The sequence below is a fragment of the Lycium barbarum genome, chromosome 4, assembly GCF_019175385.1.
Source record: "Lycium barbarum isolate Lr01 chromosome 4, ASM1917538v2, whole genome shotgun sequence".
Taxonomy (NCBI): Eukaryota; Viridiplantae; Streptophyta; class Magnoliopsida; order Solanales; family Solanaceae; genus Lycium; species Lycium barbarum.
Genome location: NC_083340.1, coordinates 102,912,578 through 102,926,013, shown reverse-complemented (window position 1 = coordinate 102,926,013; position 13,436 = coordinate 102,912,578).

Genomic DNA, 13,436 nt, shown 5'->3' with positions numbered 1-13,436 from the left:
GAGACATTTTTCAGAAAATCTCCAATCTTCAAGAAGTGATTAAAGTTCATGAAGGTCTGTTTGAGGAGAATCCAACTCTGCAGAATAGAGCAAAGTTGAGACATGTGAAGGCTGAGCTGACTAGAGTATATGCTCTAGAAGAGGAATATTGGAAACAGAAGGCAAGTATGGAGTGGTTCCAAGATGGTGATAGGAATTCTAAGTTCTTTCACAATTATGTTAATGGTAGGAGGAAAAGGCTTCAACTGAAAAGGATTCAAAATAATCAAGGGCAGTGGTTAGATGATGAAAATGATATTGCAGAGGAGGCTTTAAGATTTTTTCAGGATCAATTCCATCAGCAACCTGAAAATAGAGATCCTGCAAGATTTGATATCTTGCATCATGTACCTTCTATTATCATAAGGGAACAGAATGAGGAATTGGTTGCAGGTCCTACCAAAGAGGAAGTGAAACTGGCAGTTTTTGGTCTGAGTAGTACTAGTGCAGGAGGACCTGATGGATTCACAGGTCTATTCTTTCAAACATGTTGGAATGTTATTGGTGATGATTTATTCAACATGGTATGGGATTTTCTCAGAGGTGTTGACTTGCCTAGATACATAACTCACACACACCTTGTTCTTCTGCCTAAAAAGAAAGATGTTCAAACTTTTGGTGACATGAGACCAATAAGTTTAAGCAACTTTGTGAACAAGGTAATTTCTAGAGTTATACATGAAGTGCATTCATTACCAGACTTGATCTCTCAGAATCAGGCAGGTTTTGTGAGAGGCAAAAGTATAGTAGAAAACATTCTACTAACTCAAGAGATCATATCTGATATAAGACTGAGAACTAACAAAGGCAAGAAGAATGGAAATACTGTAGTGCCAAATGTGGTCATGAAACTAGACATGACAAAAGCCTATGATAGGCTGTCATGGTTGTTTCTTACTAAAGTACTGAGGAAGATGGGATTCTGTGAAAGATTCATAGGTCTGATTTATGAGCTAATAGGTAACAATTGGTATTCAGTTCTTATAAATGGTCAACCACATGGTTTCTTCCATTCTACCAGAGGGGTCAAGCAGGGTGATCCTTTATCACCAACTTTGTTTATTCTTGCTGCTGAAGTATTGTCAAGAGGTTTGAATGTAGTGTATGATAATCCGTGGTATACTGGCTTTGTTTTGCCTAAGTGGAGTCCAAAAATAAATCATCTAGCATATGCAGATGATACAATAATATTTACATCTTCTTGTGAGATCTCTTTGACTTTGATAATGGATGTCCTAAATCAATATGAGAATGCATCTGGTCAGCTGATAAACAAGGCAAAAAGTTCAGTATATTTACATGACAAAGTCGATGAGGCAATTTTTTGAAAGTAGAGAGAGTTACTTGTTATATCCCGTATTTTTGAACCTCGGAGCATCTGCTGGGGTGGGGCCCACATACCGAGATTTTTTTTGGAACATCTGAAAAGTCATATGAATCACATATGTAAAGTTAAACACAACTCATGAAGTACCTTTGGACCAAATCAAAGTGGAAACCCTCCAAACGAATATTTTTAAGAAAACGTTTTCGGGTGACCTGACTTTGGGGGGCAAAAACTGTATTGTAAGTTTGGAATTTCGAAAATACCTTGAAATAGAAGTTGTCGATAATTGAATTAGCTTTCCATCCATAGGTCGTGGGTTCCCAGGTGACGTCGGTACAAGGAGATATGAACGTTTTAAGGTCGAAAGGTCAGTGGGCTAGGCCCAACTCGGGACCAACCGAGTTGGCCCAAAAGAATGAAAAAAAAATTCAGGCCCAAGTGAGGAGCCATTCAGCCATGGTCCATAAAAAGGATCCAAGCCCATGGAATTAAGTCATGTGGTCAATGAATAAAAGACCACTTAATCATCCAAATTCCATAGAACTTTCAAGAGAAAGAATAGGAGGAAAAACAAGAGAAAAACAAGAACAAAAAGAGGGCATTTCGGGTTTGGTCGTAGAAAAATCACCCCTCAAAATCTTGCCTCTAAAATTATTTTCTTGTTGAATTCCTACTAAATTAAGTGTCCTCTACAACTTGGTGTAATTGTTTTGGAAGAAGGAGCACTTATTTCTTCAAGTTGACAACTTGTTCAAGTGAAGAAGTTTGTAGAAAAAGGTAAGAATCAATTCCTTTTTCTTATGTTATGAAGGTTTGTTTATGTTGTGGTATGTGGAAATGAGTAGAAGTTATGGAGATAAGGAATTTTGCAAAGTGGGTATGTATATATATATGTAGCCATGGGTGTATATATGTTGTATACATATATGAGTTGAATTTTATGTTGCATTCTAGTTGTGGTTATGATGGAAATTATATTGGGAATGAAAGTTGAATGAATTTTGGTTGAAGTTGGAATGTAGATGATTATGTCACTTTAGAATAATTTTGTGATATTATGGAAATGAAGTTGTTAAGATGTGAATTATGATTATGGTTGATGAATTTGGAAGTTGGAAACTTGTTATGAAGTTGTATGCCAAAGATTTGATGTTTTGCATAAGTTATGATTTTGGCGGAAGATTGTATATCATGTATATCGAGTGTATATCTTAAGGAAAACGATATGAAATGTTTCTAGAACTATATGGTGATGATCATGATGGTTGTTGAATATGAAATTATTGATCTTAGTTGAAAGTTGGGTTGAATTGAAGATTATGTCAACTTGTGAGAAAAATGACTAGTTGAAGGATATTTGTGTTTTTAATGTTCATTGTTGATATTGTTGTTGTCGTTTGGGTTGTTGTTGATGATTTATAGCCGAGTTGAATTCTCGGGGTGTCATATGTATAGGGGAAGTGCTGCCGAAATTTCGGTAGCCAAATATGCTTAAAGTTGAAATAATGGCATTAATAATTCACAATTGGTAAACTTGACCAATTGCAGTTTTTCGACGAAACGGGAAGTGAGATTGGAAAGGCTTAAGGAGCGTGAAAGGTATGTAAAGTAAACCCAATTCTTCCCTTGGCATGCCCCTAGTGTGTTAGGGTCGGATCCGGGCCTCGAAGGACCTCTTGGCCCTCGGAATCCGCAAGACAAAATTTCAGTTTTTCCTTCAGTAGAATTGAACCATTTTGATATGCTTTTTTTTTTTTCTGAAATTATGCAATTTTGCTCTAAATTATTCAGAAAATCATAGAATGTTTGTATAACCTTTTTAGGTGATACTATATGCTTAGAGGGCACAATTTGAGCCCGCCGCCTTGTTTGTCCCAAGGCGGGCCCGCTATTTACGGTTTTGCCCCTAATGTGTTAAAGCTTCCTTTTTAAGCGATTTTTGAAAGAAATGTTTTAATTACCCTACTAATCGCTTAACGAATATTATTTTAAATATTCTGTTAAATATTATAAATTATTTTGACACTCGGAATGACTTCGGGAAAGTTATACTTCTGTAATTTATTATGATATCCGAAATACATTTATTATGATTCCGTCCGACCCCATTGGATTTGTTTGTCTTCGATACGCTTCATCGAGTCTTTGAAAACATTTATTATATTTTTAAATTGCATTAGTCTCTCACTACTCCACTCGTGGATGTCCCAATGTTTCCCACACTGAGCCCGGGCCAGGATATGTTGTCAAGCGTAATTCTCTGCATTGTTCGCCGCGTCCCGGTGTGAGGGGGCAGGTATACGCGTACATGGGTCTGTGGAGTATGATGTGCCATGTCCGTCTATTCTGATCTGATCTGTATGGCCATTTTGATATGACATTATATGATACGGGGCCACGCCCCTTTTTCTGATTCCTCTGTATAGTGGCACCAGCGTCGGGAGGGTGGCCACATTCTGTCTGCCGAGTCCCGTGTCAGGGAACGGATATGATATGATATGACATATGTTTCTGTACGCATTCTGTCTGTTTTGGAAATATGCATTTGACACTCTGGATTCTGTACTCATTTTCTGTAACCATTATGATTTGACTTCTGTGATTCCGCTTTACATATTCAATACATATTTCGTACTGACCCCCTTTCTTCGGGGGCTGCGTTTTCATGCCGCGCAGGTACAGACGACAGGTTTGCTGATCCACACGTTTAGGATCCTATTTCTGCTATTTGGGGCGCTCTCTTCTACAGAGCCCATCTTTTGGTACAGTCTGTCACTGCTATCTGGATATGTACTTTGTTCAGGGTATGACGGGGCCCTGTCCCGTCTTATGATTATGATATGTTCTGTAGAGGTCTGTGGATACATCTGTGTGGGTTCTGTACATATGTTTGGGATATTCTGTTCTGTGATGGCCTTATCGGCCTATGTGTGCCAAGTCTGCTTTTCTGCTAAGTTCTGTAGCGACCACTAATATTATTATTATATTATTATTCTGTTAATATGCTAATTTGGGGTATCGGGTACGTATAGGTGCCCAGCTCGGGCACTGGTCGCGGCCCACGGGGTTGGGTCGTGACATTACTGGCATCAACAGACATGTTTTTCCTTTAATGTACTTAGGCTGTCCTATTTACTATAGTAGAGCATGCATGGCCTTTTACTCTGATCTGATCACTAAAGTAAGGAACAAACTCCAGGGATGGAAAGGCAAATTACTTTCATTTGGTGGAAGAGCCACTTTGTTGGCTCATGTATTACAGGCCATGCCAATCCATCTACTATCTGCTATGGATGCTCCTTCCTTTGTGATTGCTAAGCTAAACAAGATATTTGCTCAATTCTTCTGGAGAAATTCTGTTGGTGAGACTAGCAGACACTGGGCTAAATGGCATAAGGTCTGTATGCCTAAAGAAGAAGGTGGACTTGGTTTTAGAAGGCTGGAGGACATGTCTATGGCATTGTTTTCAAAACTCTGGTGGAACTTCAGAACCAGGCCTTCCTTATGGAGTGCATTTATGAGCAACAAATACTTAAAAAAGAACAACCCAATTCTGGTATCTTGGAAAAGAGGTTCTCATGTTTGGAGAAAAATGTTGAGAGCAAGGGATGCAATTGATCATCTCATTTGGTGGCAACTCAGAATGGGTTCTTCTTTATTTTGGTTTGACAATTGGTCTGGATTGGGACCACTCTATTTTCTTACTCCTCCTGATTTCTACTGTGATGAAAACATCAATAATGTTGCTGATGTGGTTATAAATGGCAGGTGGAATGAAAATATTCTTAGGAATTGTTTACCTGAGGAACTTGCTGAACATATACTGCATGAAGTACACCCTCCAAGTAATCCTGATGAACTTGACAAGCCATGGTGGACATTGGAAGCTAGGGGTGAGTTTTCTGTGAAAACAACTTGGGAGTATTTAAGGTCTAGAGGCCAGCCTAGGGATGCATACAAGAAGATTTGGGTGAAAGGCCTTCCTTTCAAAATAGCCTTCTTGATGTGGAGGGTGTGGCACTTCAAAATACCTCTGGATGATGTGATTAGAAGTTGGGGATATCATATGCCATCAAAATGTTTTTGCTATGCAGAACCTAAAGAAGAATCAGTACCACATATTTTTTTTAAGTGCCAAACTGCTCAAACAGCCTGGTCTTATTTCTCTGCTGCTGCTGGTATCAATATTACAGACTTGAGCTTGCATCAAGTGATTACAAAATGGTGGACTACTGATACACTAGCAAGACTGAAGCCTATTTTCTATGCTATCCCTTCTATAATTATGTGGGAGTTGTGGAAGAAAAGAAATGGGGACAAGTGTTATATCCCCCGTTTTTGCGCATTTGGAAAAGTTGGAATAATCTTGCCTTGTAGGAAATAAGGCTATGTTTTTGTTTTATTTAACACATGTGTGATATTCATGAAAATTATTGGAGCGGAAATACGGAGGAAGGCCAAGGGCAAAATTAGAATTTCGGAAATTGGTTTCGGGAATTACAAAATATGATCCATAGCTAATTGGGCTAAAAAAAAGAAGAGAAATTAGAGGCCCAATTTAAGGGCTTGGCCGGCCATGGTCCATGAAGAATAGTCCAAGCCCATGAATTTATTAAGGTCATGTGATAAATAAATAAAGGGGGCCAACAAGTCTTCATTCTTCATGAAGTTTCAAGAACAACCAAGAAAACAAAAGAAAGAGAGAAAGAGAAGGTGAGGTTCGGCCATAAGAAAAAAAAGGGGAGAGAAAAGAAAGAAAATTTTTTGCCCCTCAATCTTCAATCCAAAAATCCTAATTTTCTTGTATCTCTACTAAGTTCAAGATTCTCTACAAAGTGGTATAATTATTTTGGCAAGAAAGTGACTTTGGTGGCAAGGAGAACTTATTGGAAAAAGGTAAGGATTTCTTGTTTCTTCTATGTTATGGAAGATTTATAGATGTTAGAGTGAGTAGAATTGAATGGAAATCATGGAATTGTGGTGTGGTGTGTGTGAGCCGTGTGTATGTGTGTGGGTGTTGTGGCCGTGAGGTACCTCATGGTGAAGGGGAGATGAGTTGATTTTATTTATTATGTTAATTGCGTTGTTGTGACCTTGTGATGTAATCGGAAGAATAATAGTCAAGTTGGCATGAAAATGTTGTTAAGTTGTTGTAGGGAATTTTATGATTTTATTGGGAATTTATGTAATTATGGAAATGGAATTGTTAAGATGTAGATTGTGGTTGTTGTTGATGAGAATGGGATAAGAATTATGGAGTTGTGATGTGTGTGTGCATAGCCGTGTGTGTGTGTGTGAAGTAGTGTATGGCCGTGAGCCATAGTATGGTGAAGGGGAGGTGAAGTGAAGTGAAGTTAGTTGGTTAGTTGTGTCGTTGTGACATTTATGACGTAAATAAAGGTTTAACGATTTGAGTTAGCATTGAAATTGGTTGTATGTTATTATGGGAAATTATGTGATTTTTATATCATGGTGGGAGTGAGATTCTAAATGTGAATTATGGTTGTTGTTAATGAATTTGGAAGAAAACAATGCGAGTTGATAGTGTTGTTGCATTCGTTGAAGTTTCGGATAGAATATGGAATTGGCGGAATTGTTTAAATCCTTGGGTATTGATTGGAGTGTTAGTGAATTATGTTTGAATAACCTTGAGTTAGTGTATAAATATGAGAATGTTGATATTAGCTTGATATTGTGAAGTGGAATGGAAATTGTCGCCTTATGTAGAAAAGAGGACTATTTATGTTATAGTGCGTTTGTGATGATTGTTGATGCTCTTGGTATTGTGGTGTTGTTGTTGTTGATATTTTGGGCCGAGATGATTCTCGGGGACGTTGAATTTATAGGGGGAATGCTGCCGAAATTTCGGTAGACAATATGAATTTAAGACTTGAAATTCTAAAAGCGTGAAACTTATGTTTGGCAACTATGACCAATTGTAGATTTTGGACGAAACGGGGATTGAGTTTGGACGAGCGTAAGGCGCAAGTGAGGTATGTAAAGCTATCCCTTTCCTTCTCTTGGCATGTCCTAGAAGTACTAGGTTTGAGTTTGAACCTCGGGGATCATTCTATTCATAGAAATCCGAGTTTACTTTTAGCACTATTCCATTCAGTGGAATTGAATTAGAAACTTATGCTTTGTTGAAAAGAAACGTTCAAACATTCGTAACTTTCGTAAACATGATCTAATCACCCCTAAGCTTTCATGGTTGATTCCATAAGGTCAAATGTCTGTAAAATTTGTACGCTGCCTCGACTTGGACCGAGGTGGGCCCTTTAGCCCCGAGTCTCCTTCGTTGCCCTAATTGACTTAACTTTGTTCGATATCGAAAAGAGACTTTTGCTTATGACTTTAGCTATTAAAGAATAATGTTTTGATTACTCCATGATATTCTGATTTACATTTTGAACTATGAATACGATTTCAGAAGTACTTTTGTGAGATAAACTCCGTATTAATCAGTTGTCCGGACTAGTTTGCCTAACGGGTTGTCATATGATTATGTCCAGTCTCATAAATGTTCTGATATGTAAATTGCATTAGTTTGCGCACTACTCTGCTCGTGCCCATTATTATGATATCGTTCGCCGGTTCCCGGGCCGGTTTTGTGATCGTGCGCACTATGATATATTCGGCAGTATGCTGTGTTACGGTTCCCGAGACCTCGCCATAGAGCCGGGTTCCGTTTATGGAGTTATGCTGTGATATGGCTTATGATATGTTGTGATGATGTGTGACGGGGATACGGAGATTTGAAACCTTCTGGTGTTATGTTGTGTTATGGCGCCATCGACGGGCGGGCGACCATATTCTCTGTGCCCTATGCATGACTTATATTTTGAGAGTAAACATTTTGATATTTTGGGTTTGCACTTATGTTCTATACTTCTATTTCGTTTATGCCTCAGATTTGTTTTCTGTATCTTCTGCTTTGCATACTCAGTACATATTTCGTACTGACCCCCTTTCTTCGGGGGGCTGCGTTTCATGCCCGCAGGTACAGACGCACAGTTTGGTGATCCACCAGTTTAGGACACCCTCTTTTGCTATTTGGAGTGCTCCTCTTATTCCGGAGCCTACATTTTGGTATATATCTTCGTTCGCTACATATGTATGTGTTTGTTCAGGGGTACGGCGGGGCCCTGTCCCGCCATGTGATTCGGTTGGTCTGTTTAGAGGTCTGTAGACGTATATGTGGGTTTTGTGCCTACTTCTGTACGGGTGTGTTTGTATGATCCCACTTGCCATGGCAGCCTTGACGGCGTGCGTTTGTATATGTTTTGGGCCGTTGTGCCATTTGATAGCCCTGTCGGCTTCTGATATATATATGTACATATATGGTTGTGTTTGAAATGTGTCTGAGACAGTTTGATATAATTTGAGGCAGCGTGTGATATTTGTGCTCGTATACGCTATCTGTATGTGATTCGGATATGATGAGTGTGTTCGGGTGCCTAGTTCGGGCACTAGTCACGGCCTACGGGGTTGGGTCGTGACAACAAGTATGGAAATAAAGTCTCTACTAGCAGGGTCATATATCAAGCATCAAGCAACATCCAAAAGCTGGTGAAATTAAGAAAACCAGGCATAAGATCTGCCCCTCATAGATGGTTGGAAATGTTGAAGATTCTGGAGAATTATGTACCAAAGCTTCAAATTACAAAAGTCATGTGGACTTTACCTGCAGTAGGAATTTGGAAGTGCAATACTGATGGGGCTACTCGAGGGAATCCTGGCAGGAGTGCCTATGCATTATGTATAAGAAACTCTGATGGTGACTTAGTTTATGCAAGTGCCAAGGAAATGGAGGAAACCACTAACACAGTATCTGAAGCAATGGCTTTGCTTGGTGCTGCAAGATTTTGTTTGACAAAGCATGTGTATTCCTTTATTCTTGAAACTGATTCTTTACTGATGAAAAAGATTCTGGATAGAGAATGGAAGCCTCCATGGAATATTATTCATGCAGTAGAGGAGATCTGGGATATAATGCACAATGCTGATGTTCAAGTACTTCACATAATGAGGGAAGGAAACCAATTAGCAGATCATTTAGCTAATTATGCACTGGATCATGGAGAAGTGAATGTAGCATCTTTTGTAGAACTTGACTCAATAGGAAGGAAGATTCTCAATAGTGACAAACTGCAATGTCCCTATCTGAGGATCAGAACTGTCAAACATTTTTCTGATGGATGAGGAGATTGAAGATCTGAGTTGGTGCTGGTGCTGTGCAGATAATTTACACTCATCATGTTCAAGGCCTTTTGGAGGAGAACATGATGAGGCTTTATACACTAACACTATTTTCTATTTTGCAGGCACACATTATGCATGGAGACAGGAAGATTAGAAGCTTTCTGGAATTTCTACTGAGCATTGTATCATGGATCCTATTAAATTTGGAAAGGATATAATGCATGCTGGGTGGAATTCCAACTCTCCCCAAGTTATTCAAATACTTGGTACCATTGATCCTACTCACAGAGGAGATGACATGGTCCGTCTGCTAGATTACACACACCAGAAGATCAACTTGCTGAGGGTAACTTGGAATTCTGAGCATAAATTTCAAGTTTTAGACAAAGCTGATCACATGTTTTGTCCTATTGATCCTACTCACATAGGACATGATATGGGAATCTCAGGACTTGATTGGATGGTAGTACTGGACTCATACAACAAAGGGACAACAAGAAGCAAGATGGTCATGAAGCTGTACAATCATTTGAGGATGACAATTTTTCAGGAATTTCTACAACTGCTGTCATGGGACTTAAGGCAAATCCTTACAGTTGCAATCAGTTCTTATATGATGACAAATCTTTATGCAGTGGTATTAGCACTTTGTGCTCAACCTGCAGAGGAGATGTCATTATATGGAGACTGGTTTGGCTGCTTTAAGGAACATATGTGCATCAGACATACTACCTTTAAATTATAGAATGCTTCAAGCATAAGAGGAACAACTTCAGTATTAAGGTCACCCAAATTTTCATGCACCAAGATAGGACCATGCATGCAATATCTCAGGCAGATAGTGTACAGTAGTATATCATATGTATATTGCAGTATACTACCTGAGTTTTGGAGGATAACTTTTCTATTACTGGTAGACAAAGGATATACAGGTGCATTCATGAGGTATTACAGGATTGTAGGCACTGCTATGCACAAGTACATTGCTGATATACACAGATATACAGCTGATATACATGGAGTGTTGGCCAACTTGTGCATCAAGGGATCAAACTTGGGACATATCTTGGTTGACAAGAGGAAGAACAACGTTCACAAATGCATAATAAATGGGATTAGCAGTTCATTTACACAAGTTTTAATCTTTTACCACTTTCTTATTTTAGCAATTTGTAGTGCCATTTTAAGTCATCAAATAAGACTTAGGTTGGTCCTTAGTTTAATTCTTGCATTTTTAATAGCCATTTTGGCAATCTCTGTAAAGACTTATTAATTGTTGTTTTGAGAAAATTTATAAAATTAGCCCTAGGCTTACAAGCCTAGTGGAATTTATATATATAAAAAAAATTAACAGAAAATATCAGGGATAAAAGGGTAAAGTTATTGGTCAAACTAAAATGACTTTTAAGCCAAAAAAATAAGTTGGGATTGAGCAACTTTTTGATTTTGGTTTATTTTAAGCATTTTTTAACTTAATTTAAGTTGTTTTCTATTTTACCAAACACTCAAATAAGTTAAAAAATCAAACCAGCTTATAAGCCAATCCAAACGGGCTTTATATTTACTACTTTGGGCCCATACATCTTTTAGTAGGGCTGAACACGAAAAATCGAAAAGCCGAACCAAACCAATAATCAAACCAAACCGGAAAAAAAAAACCATCATTTATTTGGTATGATTTGGTTTGGTTTTTAAATTTAAAATCGACTATATTTGGTTTGGTTTTGGTTCCAAGTCGAAAAAAATTGAACCAAACCGACTTTATATATACATATTTTAAAAATTATATTTGTATATATGTGTGTGTATTTATTTTTTTTTATGAAAAAATTACAATTTATATTATGTTTTTATACTCTTGGGCCATGCTTTTGAATTAAACTAGATTGGGCCAAAAATATTTTGATGGAGCACGTAACATAAAAGTGGCTCTTTAAGGGGAAGTCACACAAATACAAGTTTTTGAAAAGTTATTTAAAGGGCAACTTTTTTAAGGGATGTTAACAATTAATAGCTACCTTTTATCAATTTACAATTCGTAGCTAGTTTAAGACAAATTTGTTGTATTTGAATACACTGTTCTGTTGTAAACAACCTTATCTGATGTTGTGTGTATTTGAATACACGCAACCTTAATTTCTTGAATACATGTGTATTCAATATGATTGTATTCTAGTGCATTTAAATATACGACAAAGCTGTCTATTTTAGTGTATTTATATATTGACTTATCTGTTACGACCCAACCGAAGGGCCATGACGGGAACCCAGAGCTAGCCTACCGAGCACCTCTTAACATGCTTTTCATAATCATTTCTTGGTGGACCACATGACTAACTCATAAACATCACAACCTGTAAGGGCATGAATCCACAACATAATAGCACATCTATATGACCATCATCAACTATGCCCATATATATAAGCTGACACGACAGCCAAAAATGATATACAAAAATATGAACCGCTGAGGTTATAGGACATCTAGCTATATACATCTGTCTACGAGCCTCTAACAGGAGTGCATAACATCATAAAGACGGGACAGGACCCTGCCATGCCCAAAATGTATACAAAAAAATAATACCACTAGACTGCAGCTCCGAAGCAAATGGAGCGCCCCTGTACAATCGCTGATGAAGCTCCTAGGGATCTGATCTGTCTCCCTGCCTATCTACGGGATGAACGCAGCGTCTATAAAAAAAAGGACGTCAGTACAAATAATGTACTGAGTATGTAAGACATTAATAATAACATAATAAAAGATATGAGAATAACATGAGATAAGAGGGATAACCTGTACATTTGACTACCTCTTAAGGCAGATGTCATGCATGCTTAGCTTTTTTTTTTTTTTTTTTTTAAAAAAAACATCTTATACATATATATAGTATACTGCCCAGCCATATAGGCACAATGTGATCATTATGCCATCATCATCCAGCGTCCGGGATAATATCATAAGCTGCCCACTGTAGTGGTGTGCGCATCTACGCGCCTGCCCGGCCGACTATAGCGCGACACGGTGTGAGAAAATACATAAATATATATAAAGCATGCATGAGAGCCCAAATAAAAGTTGTAACTTTATCGGAGTGATGTAAGGTCGGTAAACCTCTGATTTCTATTATGGAACCATTATCATCGCTATATCTCACCTTGAAAGAACAATTATTATAAGATGAGATCAACAACAATGAATAAAGTCAATAATCCTAAAACAAGCTTAATAACATCATGAGAACATCAAGAACTATAAGCTTTGGTATCTTTAGAAATGGAATCATCATCATCATAAAGAACATTTATCAATAATATCATAAGAACCTTGAGAACCATAAGCTTCTAGCATTTTTAGGAATAGGGTTATTGAGGGTATCATGTATAGGTCCATAACAAAAGAATCATGCCTTAAAAAAGAAAGGGTTAGCCTTAACATACCTTGTCGTCTCCTTAATTGACTTAACGCCCATCCTCCCGAGCTTATAAATCTACATTCAAGATGATTTACACTAAGGGTAAGTCATTGAAATGTTTATAAGGTCAAACTAGATTAATTGGTAAGCTAACAAAATTTGGGCAGCATCTCCCCTATATCACTTACTCCCACCAAATTTCAAAACAACTCCCAAGCAACAATAACAACATCAACAATACCATAGCCAAGAGATTTATATTCAAATTGGACTCAAATCAATCCAAACTTCTTTTCATAATCAATCCATGACAACAACTTCAACACACAATCCCTTATACACTTGTATACAACACTTTCTCATCATCATTATTATCCCTCATAGAAAGATTATACTCATAACATACTGATGTGCCGTGAAATTATGGCACATTCGATACTTTTTGGCTATAA